The 21,241-nt window shown below is 40.7% G+C and overlaps 1 long non-coding RNA gene across 2 annotated transcripts in view; it reads right to left on the reverse strand.

The window, feature by feature from the left end:
* The window catches only part of LOC110359337 (uncharacterized), a 316,154-nt gene that overhangs the window by 80,361 nt on the left and 214,552 nt on the right, over window positions 1-21,241 (reverse strand). The window contains exon 3 of one of the 2 annotated variants that reach the window (XR_010467038.1): window positions 4,188-4,283. The exons of the other annotated variant lie outside the window; for it this stretch is intronic. This is a non-coding gene — a long non-coding RNA (uncharacterized LOC110359337). The remainder of the gene's footprint in view (window positions 1-4,187; window positions 4,284-21,241) is intronic. 2 annotated transcript variants of the gene reach the window in all.

A 21,241-nucleotide genomic window follows, 5' to 3' on the forward strand; every position in this document is an offset into this window, starting at 1 on the left:
TGAGGCAGAAATAAAATTTTATAGCCAAAGAAGAATTACTACATGCCACATAACATTTCAAACTAAAATAATGTTTCATCACAGATTTAGGGAACAAGGATTAGTTTTTTAAACCTAGCTAAGTCAATGAATCTTCTATCCCATATCCTGCTATACATTATGTTCTGAGATACATTTCACTGTGCTTACTCAAGGCTGTTCTAGTGAGGTTAGTTCAGAGAAAAAACCCTCAACTGAGAGTACATTGCACTGACCTAGTTTAAAAGAACTTGTGAAAGCCAAAGAATATTACGCTGCCTGTGAAGCACGTAATGAATTATAGAATGGTAAATTATGGAGTTCAATAATAATAAACTATGGGGCCTGAAATATACACATAAGGATTTACCCTAAAGAGAAAAACCAGAAGAATTTTCCTAGCTGTTAGTGGATGCCATTTGAAGTCTCCAGACTATGCTTTATTATTCCCAGAGAAGCTAAAAAACCTTCATAAATCATTTTTGACCACATTCAGGATTTTCAAAGGACTCCACGAAAAACAGGCTAGTACTGGGTGAATGTTAATGGAGGCTGGGTACCTAACTAGCTTGGAGTGCTTGGAAAATCCCTGTCTCCTTGAACAGCTGGGTTCTGCTCAGCTCTAGCAAAACACATGTATTTCATAGCTCTGAAATATTCTGTAGGATCTGAACCTTAAAAATCTCCTTAACGTGCTTAATCTGATTGCCTACTGAGTTTAATAGGACTCTGCCTGTGACATTAAGTAACAGTACCTTTGTGTAACCCACTGGTCACAGGTCCTTGTTGTGTGGCATCCCCAGAGGTGGGGAGTGTCAAAACCCACCTGTGTAGCCCTGCACTTCTCCCCGCACCCCAACAGCTCATGGTTTCACTCCAGACACCTCCGGGCAGGTTAACCAACGTAGCCATTGTCACATTTACACTTACAAGCTACCTTTTATCTGATAACCTTGAAGCACTTCACATCCATCCATTAAACTCTAAGGGCTTGGTAACAGGTTGAGATTAATGTTTTCTACTGCTCCTCAGGTAAAATAGCAGTTTCGCTTAAACATGAGCAACAACTGGTTTTAAACCTAGAGAATGTGTTTTTATGAGCAATCACATATTCGTATGCACTAAAAGTATGATTACATGGGATGGACTTCATTCGTGCTGAAATAGGGAAAGAGATTACTTTTTAATTCAAAATACCTTTACTCTAATGTAGTTCTTTCTTAAACTGAAGGGAGTATATTGGGCTGTTTTTTCCCAAATGGAATTCCAGCAATTGGGGTTACTGAGGATTTAGTCCCTGAAATGTATTTTTTCCTTAAATCTGTTTCATAAAATCACATTGTATATGTGATCAGAATCATAATTAAAGGACTTTTCTGTATATGTAATGCTTCCAATTTGACACATCTAATCATGTATTTGGACAGCGTAAAATCAATCCAATATCAGTAAAGTAATGGGAATACATTTCTTTAAAAGGGATGTTAGTTCACACCTTATAAACCTGTTCTAATTTTCATTGTCAGGGAATATGGTCTTTTACTCAGAACACTGACTAGAAGTGCATGACCAATGAGCAGAAGCTCATAAAAGCAGAATTTCTCCTCTGTGGGAGGCACCAGCATTTTAGAAAAGAAAGAAGGCACATCTATAAAGAGGAGGAGTATTTTCAAACATTCTGTCTGAGTGAAAAAATAACAGAGATCATATCTTAAAAATAAAGATCCACTGTGCCTCAGTATCCCCTCTGCTAAAATGCACATCATGACAGTAGCCTGCACCACCTGGTAAAAATCCATCATCCAGAAGCTGACTTACAGTTATTGAAAATGAACATGAGTAATCATTTCAGACAAAATGACAGACTTCCATAGAATCATTATATCCTCCCAGCCTGAATCATGCAACACCAAAAAGATATTCCCTTCCCATCCCAAGGCCAGACTCAGACCAGCTGTGACCTGTTATGCATGAATGATGTAGCAGGGATTAGTCATTTCAGCTGGTCTGTGTGTATGTCTTTTGTTTGAATGTATAGCATTTTTCTTAATTATTTCTGACTTTTCATCCAGCATGCTATAAGCTTCTTATGAAGAAAAGAAAATAAATAATTCAACTTCCACTTATTCCGGGAGGAGGCTGGCTGTTCTAATCCATCCTTAGAGAATAAACAAGCTGGCTGTTCACATACAGTTTATTCGAGTATGACAAATAAACATGTGCACGATACTGCAATGACAATAAGGATGGGGAATACCAGAACTGTATTTTGGGCTGGAATTGGAGGCTGGGACCATTTCTATTTCCCTCCCTTGAAAGTCTGGTTACGTTTTTGCCTGTAGCTGTAAGGCAGAGACTGGTAAGCAATGTCAGTGCAATGAGGAGTGAGGAAGGACAGAGCCAGAGAGCGTGTCAGAGTGTGGATTAATTCCCCACCACGAGAGCGCTCCAGGCTGCTTTGCACAATGCGTTTGGAGAGGAGCTCTCAAATGAGATGAAAGGCTGATTGAGAAATACGGTTCCTTGGCCACCCAGGAGGGAGATGGTCTGTTTAGGGTTTTGGGTAGTCTGTTGGAAATATTAATGTGTTGGGGCAGCGCGCTGGGAGAGCTTCTGCACCTGCTTCAGAGAAACCTTTCAAAACATCTATTACTTGCTGCCTCCAGGAAAGTTCCTGTTTTACTTGGAATAAATGCGGGATGAAACATTTAAAGCAGTTTTGGACCAGAATCTGTTTTCCCATTTCCCAGGGATGGAAGCTGTGAAGCTCTTGTGCATTCTGTCTGGCTTAATGAACCCCGAATCCCAGCTCTTACTGAAGGATGATTGGCGCCTCACCCTGGTGGATCCCACAGGTTGATGGATCAGGTGGAAGACAAGAAATGACCTTGCACCGCTTGAATCCTAGGGGAGAGATCTTACATCTGGGTCCTGGCACACTGACCACAGTGGAGAAACAGAGGAGAATTATTTCCCTGACAAAGTCTCCCTGAAGCATCACTGCATTGGTATCTGGCCACCGCCTCGCAGAGCTGCGGAGCATCAGCCTTGCAGGGAGGTCGTGTTTGGCACCGAAGGCTCCAGCTCACTTCCAAACCACCGGAGCAACAAGGGCTGTTGTCCTCACTTGAAAATGTTTCAGTAAAACATAAAAACTCCGAAACAGTAAAATATGCAATTGGATTGGAGTTTACTTCATCCACGGGAGATACCTGACAATCTTGCTTGATGAGAGCGAGCTGCATGTGTCACCAGAAAGACAGAGTGTCTGAAGAAGAGGAAACCATTCATCTCACCACCCTGACCTTTCTGATAGCCAGCTAGTAGTATGGGCAGAGCTCCACAGATCACTTCAAAGTTTATTGCTCTGTTAGTCCTTTTTGATTGACAGATCACCTAATGGATAATAAATTACTGCCCTCCACTTGGATTGGGGGCTGCCTGCATATTGCTAACGCTGATTTTTCAGAACCTACTATCGCTCACTCTCTGCTTTCACAATTTAAAGGGATGCAGGTTCAGAGACAATAAATAAATACAGAGAACTGGGACTTCAAGGGTACGTGTGGGGAATTAACAGCATGGCACCTTCTGAATTTCAGCATGACACAGGCTCCCACATCCCTCAGGTCTTTTTAAAAGTCTTGCAGCTTTACTCTTGTGCCTGCTGCAAATGGGGTTGCCTCTCCCCGGGCATATGGGGGTGGGAGAGCAGACCCCCTTTCCTCGGCCCCTCCACACCTTGGGGACCGCTCCAGGGTGGTTTGGGAGCTCAGTGGGATGCTTGTCTCAGGAGCCCACCTGAACCAGAGGAGAAACTGTGCTCTGCAGTGAGATGAATCTGAAGAATCTCCACCCAAAAACAGTGGTGCTTCAGACAGGACACAGCCCAGCTCTCCATTTAATTCCAGTCACACTGACTTGCTTTGCATGAGAGCAGTGCAGAGACTGAATAAAGACCTCAGGGTTTTGCCCATAAGAAGAAAATGAAATGGAAATGTCTCACTTGAGGCTGGAGAGTCCAGGTTCTGTTGTGGCTGCTCCAGGTCTCTCAAAGTGCCACAAGTCGGCGGTGCTTTCCTCCAGAGCCACTGTCAGACCCAGCACTTCCATCAGTTCTGCCACGTGTCAGAACACAATTAAAAACAAAGTCCCTTTTTCACACTCACCTTGGGGACTGGTGGGCTTGCCACCTGCACTGAGGATGAGGCACTTCAGCTGCTGGTCCCACCAGTACCCACGGTGCAAATACCAGAATGTATAAGCTAGAAAAAACAACAGAAAATCTCAGTTCTCACATGGGCTAGATTTTCCAAAGAGCAGATGGAGTAGGACATGTTTAAACGAATTAGCAAACTGTATTCCCTAAGCTTAGGGCATTGATTTCCTGAGAGATGGGGGGGGTGGGAAGGCTCTGACATTAGGCAGTGTAATTTTGCGTGTAATTTTGCACAGCTTTCCTGAAGGCTAAGGACCTCCCTCACGTGCCAGCGATCTCCCCAAGGCACTGTGGTCGGGGTGTTGCTACTTAATGTTCATACATGAACAGCTTTAGCTGAGATTGTGGAGAAGGGAGCACCTGCATAAATCTAAAGAATTTGGGGGTCAAAAGAAAAGATGCTCCTCCCAAAAAAGGAACCAACACACTCAGCTGGATCTGAATTGGTGCTGGCAGAGTTACACCATTACCCCTGGGCACACACAGCTTTTCTAAATCTCCCTGTCCCTGCATTTTCCAGGGTCTTTGCATGGTACACCAGCTGTTTGGAGGCTTTAATTTTAAATTAGCAAATTAAAAGCACCAACTGCAGAGGCACCATCAGCACAGCAGGTACCTCCCGCAGGTTGGATCTGTCTTTTCTGGCAGGTTTGTGTCTTTAGTCCCTACACTGCACATTCTTGGAGCTTTCATCATACATGCTCCTCTGCCCTCTTGACTGAGGTAACAGTGAGACGTTCAGAACATGTTTATGGAATCTGTGTTACTTGTTCCTCTAACATTTATTTTTCTCTCTCTTTGGAAAACGCAGAAGTTCAACCCAGGCCCTTGGAAACACAGCTGCTGTCATTCCGCAGCTGGGCACTGCTATGTGGAGAGCATCTGAAAAGGGAAGCTCAAACATAGGAAACTGGATGCAAGTTTACACTGCTGTGGAGAAGAATACATGAAAAATTTGAGATGTATATTTTAATTCAAGATTTTTAATATGAATAATTTCACCCTGTAGCCTTTACAGCTGAATGAAGGACTGGAAATTCCATCTATGAACAGATCCGTGGAGAACAAGACTCTATTCACTCTTGTTTCTTTCTCAAACGACAGTAAGCTGCGGGTTACACAACATAGCCCATCTTTATATCCTCAGTTTAGGGATGTGCTTTGGCTGTTCAAGAGAGCATTTATGTACACCAGTGAACTCTAAGTGTATGCTGAATGTTTAGCACATATTTCAGTGCTATTTTCACAGCATGGGCTATAGGCAATGTGTTCCCTTTACCCACACTACTAACATTTCTGCATCCTTACATTAAAGCTTATGGCTTATAAAAAAGAGAACTATGTCGCTTCATTTAGCAGTATCAAATATTTTTCCTGATACTGTCATCAATTATTTTTACTGAAAGCAACTGCTTATGCAGAGTTTGCTTATATAAGAATTAAACACGGTGTTCCATTAAAATTATTAAAAATCTCTTTCTATGGGTCTGCTCTCTCCACTTCTCCTCTAATGTTTGGAATCACATAAAATAGTAATGAGCATACATAGCCTGCTGCTGTTTTCATAGACAAGGCAGTAAAAGAGACAGTTGCTGTTCCCTTGAGTGCGAGTCCACGAATCAGAAAGTCTAATCAGCCACAGTGTCTGACACACTAGGTAGCCTCTGTATTTCATTACTGCTATATTAAAATCTTCCCTATTTGAATTCTGTATCCTCTATTAAAAGGAGAGGGAGAGGTAGAAGAGGAAACCAAAAAAGTGCCAGAAAAAGGAATTAAAGTAACGCCCAACATTTTCACTCCCCCAGCCTCATGCTTTGGAATTCTGTTTCCAGTGCAAGAGCTGCTATGAAATTACCTGGAGCAAGAACCCGGCATGCTGCGGCCATTGTACACCCCTGGGGCTGTTTTGTGAGAGTTCGGCTTTAGTAGCCTGGGTAAGACCCAGAGCTGGTTTGTGGTTCTGCCTTGCAGCAAATGCTCAGTGACAGGTAAACGAGCAATGGTGTTTCTCCCCGCTTGCCCGCAACACTTGCCCACTGTGTCTGTGCCCACAATTGAATATCCAGGGTTCCCTTGGTTAGGTCCAAGGATTGCAGAGGGGCAGATGGGCTGAAGCTGTGCTGGGACAATGAAAAGACAGTTTTCCTGGGAGAATGTGCTGCTGGGTGCTGCCAGGCTCTGCGCGACCAGGGCATCACCGCGGCTGTGCCAACAAAGCGGCCGCAGGGCAAGTTTCAGAAAAGCAACATCTTCTGACACTCTCAGAAATAGGAGGTGCCTCTGTGCCTCAGCCCACGCTGATCTGTAAATTAGGCTGTGACAAAACGAATTAGATTTAATTTTGCATAGCTGTCCAATGGCATTACTACATGTGTTATTACATAACTCTTTGAATCAATAATTTGACTCTGTGTGCTTTCACCTTATGAAATTGAGAAAGATCAGTTCAATACCATTAGACAGCTGCTAAGAGTGTCACAGATGTATATAATATCCAACAATAGATGTCACTGTTATGCCAATAAAAATGGGTTATATTTACAGTTTTTGGTACTTTCAACCTCCACTGCACAAAGCTGCTAAGTCAAAAGTGTAAAGCCAGGGCATTCCCTGATACATGATACTTCTTAAAACATGGATCATACATCTCCTTGTGGTTTTTTATCTACCAAATTACACACAAAAATTCTAAAATATTTTAAAAGCCAGTTTAAACAAAATTAAAAAAAGATATTTTCGTATGGCTTTATGCAAACTGATCACTGATGAATAACATCACTATCCATAAGTTACAATGAGTGGGAGAAAAAGAAAAAGGGATGTGGGAAGCTTAACCAAGGAAATATCAGAGATGGAAACGTTTCTGCTTAGACTTCTTTCTTTTAACGGGGAGGGTAATGTATTTCATCTCTTCTCCTACATGGAGGACTACATGGAGGATGGCAGGTAGGAACTCATCAAAAGGGAAGAACCAGGGTATAAGCAGTGGTTTGTTGAGACAAGAAATAAGGGAGAGGCATCACAGGCAAGATCTCACAGACAGGGAGAGTCTGCAGAAGGAGGGAATAAGTATCCAAGAAAAGTTTGAGCTCTAATGTCCTACTTCAAGAAGTTCTTAACACTGCTTGAAATTGATATAAAATTATAAACATTAGACTGCAAACAATATAAGAAGCTTCAGACCAGCAAAGTAGCCTTTAGCTCAGCTGTGGGCAAGACCTAGGCAGAGTCAGCTCATAGTGATGAGCAAAACCAGTGAAGTCTATCAAAAGAGAATGAGTTTAAACATCAATCTCAGGATGAGACATAGAGGAAACTTGGCAGGTTATTACACAGCAGCCGTTCACCAGCTAGTCTTCTATTCCTCATATCAAGAACACAGTTCACTGAGAGAAAATATCTGTGCTCAGTGATCGAAATTGTAGCCATAACACAAGAAATAAAATGCTGCTTTGTGACCAACTGGTTCAGTGAGGAAAAGTGGGCAGGTGTTTTGGTGTACGGTGCTGTCATCAGCCTGCCCCAGTCAATCCCAAGGAGGAGGGGGCTCCTGATTTTTTGCTTCTTACCATGAGTTGGGAAGACATAAATAAATTCAAGCAAAACCTAACTCTATGGAAATAAGAAAAGCCACATCGTAGAATTTCATCAAACCTCTTTCTTCCAGAATGCGAGGGAGACAAATTATCATTTCTGGATAGATGGCACTTGAACTGTGCACACAAACATGTTCTTTCAAACAAACCCACCAGTGTTACTTACATAAACACCAAACCTTTACCACACAGATTAGACCACACCTACTCATTAAAACAAACAATCAAACAAACAGTAATTATAACATGGAGGGCAGCTCCCTCCATCCAGTCCAATGCCTGAGGGAATTGCCATGAATTTTCTTTCTAGTTTACAGACAAGACTGTGCTTTGGATAACATTGTGATGTAGCTTTAAAGATTTCTGTGCTTGTTTACCTAAGTACTGCAAGTTTTGCATGTAAATGGTATCATTACATCTCAAGTTTCTTCTTCTCTGCTGTATTTTTTCCTCTTCACTTGAAATCATCTCCTCATATGTCACATCCCAGTCTCATGCTGAGGAAGTGATTAGGAGGTCACAAGAAGAAGAATGACTCAATATAAAAGTAGAAACAAGTGAAAACTTCAAGGAACAATCTGAGGAATAAGAAGATTGTTTCCATCATATATTCCTTAGTGTTAAAGGAGCGATAGAGGCAGAATACCAGGTGAATTGCTTCAAAACATAATGTCTTTCAACATACCCTATGAGATATTACCTGCTTCTGTAGAAAAATAAAAGGAAAATGATACAAATACCTTGTAAATCATAGCTGAGGTGCATATTTCAAAGATGCATGGGATTCTGGTACAAAATAGGAAATGGTATGGTTTGCAATATGATGTTTCCTGATAGCACAGAGGAATTTCAGCCACAGGCATTCAGCTTGGGAAATGTAGGTATAAAAATCCAGTATTTTACATGTACTTTTATAGCTCCAAGATAAAGCATGCTCCTGGACACAAATGACATTGAAAATGCAAAATCTTAGCATCTGTGAAAATACAAATATTGATGTGCATCACTAAACATATGTTGCTGACTAAAGCTATTATTAGCGACAACAGTCATTCTCTACTCTGGAAAATCCCAGTTGCCTTGGGCTTTGTCTGAGCAGAAAACCAGAGAAAAGTCTGAATAAAACCTTGTGAGTTAGCCTCATGATAACAGACTGAGCTGTAATACTCAGATAATAATAAAGCCAAAAATATAGGGCTAAATTCAGCCATGCTTACTTGATTCTAAATCGAGCAAATTGCATATCGCCTGCTGCAGAGGCAGTACCAGAAGGCGTCTTGTTCTCCCAGATTGTCTTTGCAGGGTACAGGTTATTTTGATCCATTCATTGCACCTCCCATTTTGACTGACACTTCCAAACTGAACTGGAAACTCCAGATACCGCGGTTTGGGAAGCTTGGAGTTCCTGCTGGGGTTGAACCTGACTGGTCTGCTATCACCCAAGGCACACAGCAAACAGATCTTGTGCCTGTCTCCTTCACCCAGCTCTTCCCTTCCATCCTTCTACAGCAGCATGGGGCCATCTCTGCTACTGAGAAGACTAAAAGATTAATTAACCCCCCAAAAAAGTATGATTCTGACAAATAAATCATTCTAGAAGGTAAAAAAGCAATGAAAGGACCTGTTTTTTGTGACACATGAGAAATTTTGAAAGGAAAGATTATAAGATATAAGCAACAATATTACTCCTGACTGCCTGGTATGGAGAGTCACAGCTAGAAAGGCAGTTTGAATGGAAGGAGTAGATTGGAAGGCAAGTGAGTGGATTGAGAGCAGAGGGCAAAGCAACTGAATGTTTCTGAAAACTAGTGGATGAATCAATTGTATTTTTCAGCTGATGCACGTGTTACGGGTTGAAGTGTCGTGACTGCTCAAGGAAGGATATGGGCACTCAGTCGCTTTAGATGGAGTTCGAAACTTTGAGGACTGCACAGGGAGAACATGGAAGAGCTGGAACAAGTGATGAGGAAACCCAACAAGGAGTTCAGCAGAGACTGAATGAAGCTATGAAGGCACTGCAGCTGGAAAATTGGACCAACGTATTTACATCTGTCTGTCTATCATTGCAATGGGAACTATTATCACTTGTTGACAGAGAAGGTTCTGGTTGTTTATGTTCAGTCGTTATGGAGCACTGAACCCAAGCACAGGCACATGAAGTATTGGAGGGGTGTGTGTAGAGCTTGTAGGGTTTATGCCTCACTAGCAATTAAATCTCTCCTAGAAATGACACAGGTAAGAAGAGAACAGATTTCTATACTTGAAGTATAACAGAATAGCGCTATTTATGGTTAATTATCAGCTGTTAAACGATTAGATTAGCCAGGCTCTATTTATACAATGGTTGCTTTTCTTGTTCATTCAATTACAATCAGTTATACACAAAAATGCATCCCATAAAAATGTTTCAGTTGTTTAACAGGCTAAGTGATTGGCTGGCCTCACTATGATTAATTTGGGGTATTTAATTGAATATTCATGGTCACAGAGCAACGTAAACCTAAAACCCAGCACATTTATTCTGCCAGTAAAAATTAGAATGAATTTTCATTGAACCTGTGAACCTTTATGGGTTGGGCTCTGTGGACACATGTAAACATGCTAAAACTAAATTTCCAAACACAAAATACAGAAGAGTATTCTGTGGCTACAAAGTCATGGAAACCAGGCAGAATTCATGCTTAAAGTGCAGGTAACAGGAAGAATGGCTCCTGTACTGTCTACATACACAGGATTTACGTTTAGAAAGCAAAGCTAAATATGTAAATGAAGATCAAAGAAGGAAAAGAGGTTAATCAACACTTCACATAACCACAAATATGGGGAAAAAAAAGGTTAATTTAGTTAATTGCTTTTGCATCTGCCTTAGCAAGCAGTAGGGTGTGCTCATGAAACACCTTCTGAGCTTAGTGGCAAACAGCCTCCTGAATGCATGAGCATAAACAGAGGATAACATTCATTTTCCTACTCACTGCAAACCATCCCGCCCTGGTATGACTTTGTTCCAGCTCATTAAAACCATGTTTCTAGAACTGTGCCCAACTCAATTAATCCATAGCCTTTTTTTTCTCCAAAACGGTTCGTGCTCATGATTTATAGCTAATGCATTGCCACAGCATGTGAGCAGCAGGAACTCAGACCTGGAGTAAGGACCACAGGCAGCCAAAAGAGCGAGTCTATCTCATTCCCTGGGTGGAAAACACTTCCTACACCCAGGCGAAAGGGAGCCTGGTAGATAGTCCCAGGCAAGGGACCATGGAGCCAAGCGTGTTTTCACACGCTGAACCCCATGGTGGGTACCCAAGCTTTACAACCTACTGCCTCACTAAGTCCAGCACCTCAAACAAAAGAATCCAAGAGAAATGCTAAGGAAGCATTTCTTAGAAGTTCCTTTCAGAGAAGTTCCTTTTCAGAAAGGAGAAAACCCACTGACGGTAAATCGCTGCTGGAGACAGCATACTTTTATCTCAGTCTGGCAAGTAGTACCTATGTCTTGTTGCATCTCTGAACACTACTGCTGAAACTAGGAACACCAAAACAAGCAGGATGCCAATAAATAAATGCTTGTAAAGTGCACTGAAGCTGCAAAGCACGACATATTATTAGTAGGAGGTGACCAGCATTTAAACAATGCTTGCCGTCTCATAATTTCATTACTGAAAACAAATTTTTGGCTTGATTGAAAGGCTGAAGTTTTTCCACTGCTTTTGTCAAACTTCAGATCCGATGTTTAAAATGTTCACTAGCATAAACTGGTGGATGGGACCAACAGCCAGAGAGCACTTAGACAGCATCAGGAAACAGAGGGAGATTATAATAAATTAATTAAGTATGATTTATAGCATTTAATTTCTTCCACTTATTTGTTGTCCCTTCAATATTTTATGCTAATTAGCTTCCATATTGAATAATGCACATAGATACATGCCCGATGCGTTAACTTCTCTACCAAGGGCAGTTTTTGAGGGGTTTCCCAATAGTAAAAATGTGCCAGTCTGGTGTTGCTGCTATCACACCGATACGGACTATCAGATGGTGCTTTGTTGGATGCAGCTTTTCTGACTCTTTGATCCGGCAAATCTCCTCTCATCAGGCCTCTGATACAGGGCACTGACTCCCCTGCTTCCCTGTGCAAACCTTGCAGGAGCATTTTCTCCCCACTGGTCAGGAAATTGCCACGATCTCTAGTCTGATTTTTATGAGGGCAGGTTCTCACGTCTTTTTTTTTAATGTCTCGTGAGAACACAGTTAAGAAAGAAAGACAGCGAGAAAGAGAAAGAAGTGAGCTGATGATATAAAGAACCCACTGCTTATGTCATGACAAAATAACCCTCATTTCCCAAATGTGTCATGCTCAGAAATGACAGTACTTTGCACTCTAATGCCTTTTTAAATCACTCAAAATACCTCCTACCCCGGGAATGCAACTTTCATTTTGGTGCAGTTTGATACAAGCATGGAGCAGGTGCCATCTAGAGAGGTACATATATGTGTGTGTGTGTGTGTATATATATTTTACAGGCATGAGGATGAAACCTGCCTAGATAAAGTGACATATATTTTCTGTAAATTTTTGTGTTTTCTGTCAGGCTAGATGCTCACAATTGCAAAATCTCATTTTCTACAGTGAAAAATACCTGGAAACAACATCGTACTATTCTCCTACATGTCTAACCCACTCTTTTCAAAAAAACCCACAAACACACACCAGAATATCCCTGCAGACAGCCTTTAAGATTTTTTAAGCATCCGAGTTGTTGGGCAGTTGATGCAGTAGCATCATAACAACTCTCTTTTTGCAGCAGCTTCAGGGTCCAGGGGTCCCTGCACAGCTACAGCTTCATTCAGCTCCGGTTGCTGCCCTGTTTTTCCTCGCGAAGAGCTGACTGTAATAATCCGACTTTTTCTAGGATCTTGATCAGCATGCAAGTTTTTTGACCCAGAACTGATTCAAACTGTGCAGTGTAAAAGTCTACATTGTAGCCTATTTCCCCAGTCACTTCTACGAATACTTTCAACTATTGCAGAGATTCCCAATGCTCCTCCATAAGCGTTTTCTCATCCACTTCTTTTTTCTTCTCCTGTGTTTTCCTCCCAGCACAGAAAGTAAACAACTATGGGGAGACTTTCTTGTCTTCTGGTACCCCGAATAGCTGTAACTCAGCTGTCCTGGGACAGTTCTGAATAGTCCGGAGTTTCTTTACATCTCTCAGCTGATGTGGGAACCTGAACATCTCCTGACAGAGTTGTCAAGGGAATTTAAATTCACCATGAACTTGTCCCTGGCCACAGTGGGTCCCACACACTTGGGTGTCCTCCCTAGGGGTCTATGGAAAGGATTCAGCTTCAAGGTTGAAAACATACATGTTTTTAATCAGCTGCTATGGGTGGAAATAACATATAAAGCTGCCATCACCTGAAAAGGCTTATTTGAGCTCTCTGGCATGCAGCTGCTGTGACACATCGTGTCTAATTAGATCAGTCACGTTGTGTTAAGCTAATGCTGGTGACACAAGAATTTATATCAGTGACAGAAGCACAGAGACTCAAGAGATGCTTCTCGTCCTGCAGTGACCACACAAAAATGCAGAGAACAACACGCTGTTTTCAATTACCTTGAACATAAATTTTGAATTCTTTTAAAAGGCTTTGCATGCCTTGAAATCCCACTTGAGAAAAAATGAACTTAACAGTATATGAATGAAAAACAGAGTTGCAGTGTGAGTGCAGTGGGTACGTCTGCATCCACAAGGCAGAATTTGTTATCATTTTGATAACCAGAACAGCTGATGGTATTTTTAATCCATTTCTGTGTCAATCCATTTCTGTGTTCAATCCATTTCTTCAGTCATCTGCGTTTCTGACTAGAGAATTTCAAAGTTGTGGCTACAGGAACATATTTTTAACACCTTGGCTTACAGAAGGTTTTCAGTTCATTTTGACAGGTAGATTCAGACATTCAGTGACAAGGACTGTTATTTACAAAAGTATTCAGATGCCATAATAGCCCCCTGAAGAATACATGCAGAAATAGTGGTAAACTTACATAAACGGGAAGTAAATAAAATCAATGCAGTAGGTTTATTTTAGAAGACGCTTAATTATCTCCATTTGTTCTTGCCTTTTGACTGGCAAAAATTATGAACTCAGGCAGTCTGAGATCACCCAGACTTAACAATAAGGAAAATCTTGGACATCCTTATTTACTGGCCCTTCCGTGGAGCCAAAACACCAATTAAGATGTGTTTTAATTTCTTGAAGGAGAGCAATTAATATCCACAATTTGTTGTCTGGAGATGTAGGCACCATGACTACTGTTGCTTTCGGCTACTTGTGCTTGACTAAATCCCCATGCCTTTGAATGAGCTTTAAATGTAATTTAAAACACTTTTATGTGCAGAAAATATGTCACTGTTATAGAGAGATCTAGTTCTTGGGTCTTCATCTGGAAACACCAGCCTGAAAAAGGATGCAGAGTAGTAAAACAGCAGCCACTTGTTGGCTAGATTTTGGAGATAAAAGCCTGCCATGTACACTGTTAGATAAGCTTGAAGAAATACAGAGCGCCAGGGATATAGAGTAGAGCAAAGCTGTGATTTTGAGAGCTTGTTCAGCTTTCCATGGCAACGTTGTCTCTCAGTACAAGTCCTTCCTCAAATTCTTTTGTCAGATCTGGAGGTCAAAACACCCTAGAGTTGTGGGCTGCAGCAGCATCCCATGAATGGCCCAGAGGGATATAATGAAATCAATCCTTTTGGTAAATCACCTTTTCTGTTTAATGTTTGAAGACCTTTATAGAATCTCAGATAGGCATCAGAGTGCAGCCAACCTTTTGCTTGAGCAATGTGACATTTGCTCTTGGGTAGCTTAACAACTTTTCTTCATCTGATGTTCCTAGAGGACACATACGCCATAACATGCGCTCGAGTAACTCTGCAATAGTACCCACCAAGCTGTGTAAGCAGTTGCTCATCTTGGATTTAATTAGTGATATCCTTGTAAGAGAAGATGACTCAATTTCATAAAAGTATTGAAATAGCCCCAAATAACCGTAACAGAAATCTAATTTGGGGAGTCTTATGAGGTTTATTACAACAGTACTCAAGGAAAGATGGCATTTTAAAGGAGCCTGACTGATCGAGGATTGCCAACAAATTTCAGTTAGATAGAGATTAACTTTTTCAGTGCTTTTAGAATACAATTTTCCAGCCTAAATAAATACTTAAGAAAAACAGGGAACTTCCACACACTGTCAGTTGTACTTTACCTGTACAGAAAAGTTAATATAACTCCAGTGTGGGGCCAGGATAATTTTGGACCTATGATAAAATACTTAGCAAATAAGAGGACCATACTTCAAGCCCTCTGACACAAAAAGGAGCCAAAGATGCCAGTATTTCTCATGGTTGGACCATATGCTAAGTAAACAAACAAACAAAAGGTAAAATCATTACGTATTGGTTTATTTCTAAAACCTGCAAATTTTCAATGGTGTGACTTGCCGAAACATAAACTCAGAAAGTATCCGGCACAATTTTTTGACCTTTTTTAGAGATGCATTCTTTAGAACATAAATATCCAAATACATGTTTTAAATATGAATCTCCCCTGAGACAAAACGTCAAATCAGCTTCTTTAGAGCATTGTTGCAAGCTGACACATAGCAGCTGTCTAGCTCATTAGATCGCACCAGGTTTCTCTGCTTGCCTGGCACACACATGCAGCCTCAAGTTGATTCAGTTCTTCGTGAGCTCAGCCTACATCCCAGCCCCTCTTTCACAGTAAGTACTCATCAGCTGTCCCTTCTTAAGCAAACGGCAAACTACTCTTTCCTGAGAGCTCATCTGTTGAAATTTGAGTATTTTTATAACAAAAAGAATGTGCATGGATCTATCAGCATGTTTGGTTTTAGAGGGGATGGCTTTGATTTGCAGGTAATATATGTAATGATAACGGCTGACCTGTCATTAGCCCACAGATTCAACATTTTAATGGGACATGGAGCAGCCTGATTTTCAGATGCAACAGATAACTGCAGACCTTGGTGAATTCTGCTTCAGACACAAGTATAACAAAATCACAGTGAGTATTAATGCTAGGTACTCAAAACCAGAGCATACCTTTCAGAATGGCAATACTATGCACTTGCTTCGGTCACTCATATAATGGATTAATCCTTGTGAGAACGCTCCTAGAACACGGATGATCAAAACTCTGCGTTTCATAGGGACTTCAGCTGCCTCTGCACTGGAAAGAGATGCCACTAGAACAAAACTCAGCAGGGGAGTTCTACAGAAAACACGACAGGGAAATATAGTGGTTAACTGACAAAGCAGCTAGAGGTAAACATTTCAAATGCACTTAGATTTGATTATTTTAATCAATTTAAAATAACCCACTTTATTTTCCCTTCACTTTTCTAATGCAGTACCATGTTGCTGCTTGAGACTTTAGTTGAGGTGTGGCCCCAGTTATGTCTGATTATTTGCCCTTACATCTTTAAAAATATTTGCATTGCGCTATTTTATAATTCTAATAAGACACCCAAGTCTGTGAATTACAGTGCAGTAATTCACATCTGCTGCATTTAACAGCTTTCAGCCTCCAACCTTACTCTGACAGCAACATCTCGTGAAATATTGCACTATAAGTCACTCCCAGGAGTGTCTTCCTGCTCCCTCTTCATGTTGGCATCTAATTGCTGAAGTAATCATGTGTGATTTTGTACACAAGAGAAACAGAATTTATGCAAGTGAATCTTCTATAAATAGTATACTTCAAAAAAAAAAAACAAACAAAAAAGACTGTACTTTGCTTGAGATTACATGTTTCAAACTCTGACAAATATTAATGGCTTTGATGGCTATGCATTTACAAGCAGCTTTTATCATCCAACACAGATGGGAAAAATGAGAGATTAAACTAGCACTATGATCAATTAACCAGTAATTTTAAAAAGAAGTGTAAAATCCTGTCCATAAAGTACAAGGGTGCCTGCATGCGTGTTCCCTTATAGAGGTGCTTAAGTCCTTGACAGCTGTGGAATGTCACAGCCCTGATCTCAGTGTCACCCTGTGATATCAGAGCAGCTTCCTGTGCCAACCCAGATACACGTAGAGACCAAAGCCCCCTTCAAGTTCTAGCCAAACACAGTCTTAAATCAGGACCCAAAGGAAGAGGATGTTTTGATGTTAATTTCTTCTGGTTTTCAGATCCCAAACAGTAAATTAACATGAAATTACTGCCTCAGTGCTCCAGCTTCCCTGCAGCGTCCTGGAGGAGAGAAGCGCATATCTGGACAGAAAAGCCTGAATTATCATCATGGTAGGAAGCAGTTACTCTGTAATATATCAAAAAGTTTGTGTTGGATTAAAATTGAAGAATTGTCAAAAGGAAATTTTTCTGCAGACCCAGATGCTGGGGTTTAATCGTGTATTTTGAGGGATGGTTAGTTAGTTATTGACTGGCATGAAGGTGGCATTTAAACACCTTATGTTGAAATCAGGACTCTGTTGTGCTGAACAGCATGTAAATATTTCCAGAAAAAGACGATTTTTCCTCAGTGAATTTTCTGCTAGAGTTATAGACAGCAATTATAGAGTGAAGAGGAAAAGAAAGGAAGAGGACGGTGTCTCCAGAGAGGGCAGGGGACCAGTCTTTTTCCAGAGTCTTTAAAGCTTTTCTTTATCTATGAAGAAACCCTGAAACAAACTCTAACACATACTGTGCAATCGCTGCAAACCATTTCCACAAAAAAACAGCATACAGATGAAACATGATGAGGTAAATGACAGCTCGTGTTTCACAATTTATGGGAACTCTATGGATGTACAGATCTGCCCACACACAAACTCCTTGCAAGACCAAGATCCTGATCACAACTTGTAAGTAAATTAAAAAGACACAAAAACCTGAAAACAAACCACAAGCCTTGATAACAGAAACAACGGCTGTTCTGTAAGCTGGGAAGCACAGATGGGCTCTATCACACTGTGGGGCCTACAGGACTTGCATAATGTTGTGTAGAGAAGTGGGAGCGTTGCCAACTCCATAGATTTCTATTAGAGCTAAACTCCGCGTCTCTAAGCAATGGAAACAACTTTCATTCATCTTATGTGAAGTAATAAAAAGCAAAGCAAAGCAAAATAATTATTGGTGTCATTATAAAAGAGGATAAAACCCAACAAACTCAATGAAAGTTGTGAATTACAATGAGTTACAAAAAAAAAAGTTACAATGAAAGCAGTATATTATTTTCTTGATGTTTTAATGAGGGTCCGTCAATTTTTATTATTATGTATTTACTAGTCTCTTCCTGGCAGAAAACAGTATTTAAAATTAATGTAACTAATCTGAGAATCAGAGACTGAATACTGCTAATTTATGCATCAGTTTAGTTAGGTCTAATTCATTTCTTAGTTAGAAACATCCTGTTAATGTTTAATACATGGAGAAGCTTTTAATAACAAACTCTTTCTAATTACTGGATCTTTCTGGCTACCCTCATGCAGCTGAACATGTAAACAGAGTTGTTCTTAAATGTTCCAAGATCCTCTTTGCAAGACTTCCCTTAAAAAAAAATTACGGAGCTACACAGTCATATAATTGTTTTAAGCCTTAACATTTCAAAGGACTTAACAAATGTTAATTAAAATCTGATCCTAGTCTTAGAGCCATGCAGACATAGCAGTTTTTTATTGGTTACCAAGATCTACAATTCTGAACCATTCTCCTTGCAGCTGGGTACCAAGCAAGCAAGTCAAACACCGGAACCCCCACATTTCTGGGTCTTTCTACCTGAAGTGTTGGATAAATTTGAAGTTGTGGGGAATACAAGGTTTTTGCATTTCTGAAAGTCACCTAAGTGCTCACACATGGATTTTAAGTGACTCACTTTAGATTTTGACGATTGAAAGCTGAAACGGAGAATAATTTTTGCAAAAACCTGTTGAAGGTTGTTATCCTCTCTTGGTCTGCACAGGCAGGAGTTTGCTTCCCAGTTACCTGTCTGCCACTATGATGATTGATTTCAGTGCTTTATGAACAGCATATGCAGCCCTTCTGTGTTTAGATAAGAGATTACAGGGACTATCAATCCTCATGCTCTTGTGTACAATATTAACACTGTCTCGAATTAATCTATTTCTACCATGGACTAGTATTCTTAAAGTATATTAGTAGTAACTCCAGCCTGCAGAAGGGATGAAGCACTGCGAGGGATCCAGCCTGCCAGGTAGTTTAGAAATATTTTTGGCTGGTTTATTTCTCCTCCCAAGTTAAGGATACAACATTTGAGGAGCCAACAGGGATCGAATTAGAGCTTGCACAAGAGCCTGTTGAGTCCTCTCTTAACTTCTTTGGGGCAGTGTTGCCTGGAAATGTGAATTTTGGTAAGATGTGTGGGAAAGGAGCAATAACCTGAGTTCTAATCTTACCCCTTCCAAAGGGAATCAGTGAGCTCAGGAAAAGTGTTTCTTGTCTCTACCCATCTAATGCACAGCATAGAAAATTTTTTGGCATCTGTCGGGCCTTTACAAGACTTAATTGTTATAAAGGGCTCTATGCATGCTCAGTATTAAAAGAGTCTTGTGCGAGGTAGTGGACTGTAAGTGCATCATATAATAATATAGTAAGCTAGGTGATAAATCAAAACAGCCTCTAAAAATATACTAGCTATTTAGGATACACAATGTTCTATGAGGGAAGTATCTCTGGAGAAGCAGCTTTGGCATCTTTCATTGTAATGGCTGTCAGGTCCCTTTTAATCTCTTTTATAAAAATGTTTCTCTGACTCCTATATCAAGGCAGTGCTCATTAGTTAGCTTGCTCCAGAACAATTTATACCCAGACAGCATGTCCATGTTCAGCTGGTCTCCCTGGAAAATCACACATTCTGACATTGGATTTCATATTCAGACACAAAATGTCTAAATATTAGCTCTGGTTTGCAATGTGCTGTATCTCCTTTTGCTCTCCATGACAGCTCATCCAGGAAAGCCACAATCAGCACAGCATTTGGGAGGTTTAAAGGAACAGGAACAAACCCTTCCAAGCTAGATGATGCTCTCAAAGCCAAGGAACTGTACTGACAAGATGCCAAAGTCTTATGGTCAACACACAGGTGATTCCCAGCTCTACGGATGCCAACATCCAAGACAAGTAGCCTAACTAGTGCTAAAGAGCCAAATTCTGACACTCTTCCTCACCTGAAGCGATGATTTATGCTGATTAGTCGTATCACAGGACCAGACTGTCAGCTCTGTGGGCTCCCAGTGACTCTCATCAGGTGTCACACTTTTGTTGACATTACCAAGGGAATGAGATGCCTTGATTGAGGCCCCAGAAAAGTGCTGCTCAGTAAGAAATGCACATTCAGCCTGGGAGAATCTATCTCTGTGAGGTGTTCAAAGTCTGCTGTTAGTTCTCACAGCCACAACAGCACAGTTGTGTGACTACCCCTGAAGGGTAGCTTGGTAGGATTTACCAATAAATCCCTAAGCACAGGGTAGCTTAATGCCTGTGAAAAATCAATGCATGGTGGGTGCTTTTTAGCCATTTGGCATTTCTTACTAGCTACACCCCTACCTCTTAACAGTTTGAAAAACAGGTTTACAAATGGACTTCGCACCTAAAATCGCCTTAAAGCAATGAGAAATGAAAGGGCATAGCTCTTTTTAGGATGTGACCCTACATTTTCAATAAAGGCTGCTGGATTATCAGTGTCACGTAACAGCAGTGCAGTAGCTATGAGCCAGTTCCAACAGAAGGAGGAGTTGCCTCATGATAAAGATGCCACGTTCTCTGCTAAGCATGCAGTAAATAACTCATTTCAGAGCTACAGTTCCAAATATTTGCACACAAGTGTTGAGAAGTTTTCTAAATTATTCGTAACAGTTATATGTTGGACAATATACAAATCTACTTTCTTGTGTTTTTTCTCCCTCCCTCCTTTTGTGTTTATGTATCTGCTTGCAAAACCACCTCATCCATAATGCAGTGCAATAAACTGCAGCACAGAATGGCTGCGCAGCCTTGCCCATGTGTAAATAGCAGGAGAATCCATTACTCAATGTATCCTTCAAAAGCAATTCAAGTTTGACAAACATTAAACAATTTGAACCGACTGCAGAAAGCAGTGCTTCCTTTGAGTGCCTTTTAGGAAGTTCATCATCAAGCTGTTCTTCAAAAATGCTGGGCAGAATTAAATATTTCCATTAGGTAAATGATTATGTGCTGAAACAATGCTGAGGTACACCATTAAGCACTTTCTTTGGTAAGAGGGAATGTTGTTTCCAAGTTCTGACTTTTGTCTTGCTGGCTTGTTTTATGTCTGCCTCAATCACAGCCATTTTGTGTGGTGTGTGTATCTGGCTGCATATGTTATCATCTACCATAATGCCAATTT

This window comes from Columba livia, chromosome 18, assembly GCF_036013475.1.
Source record: "Columba livia isolate bColLiv1 breed racing homer chromosome 18, bColLiv1.pat.W.v2, whole genome shotgun sequence".
In the NCBI taxonomy this organism is placed as follows: Eukaryota; Metazoa; Chordata; class Aves; order Columbiformes; family Columbidae; genus Columba; species Columba livia.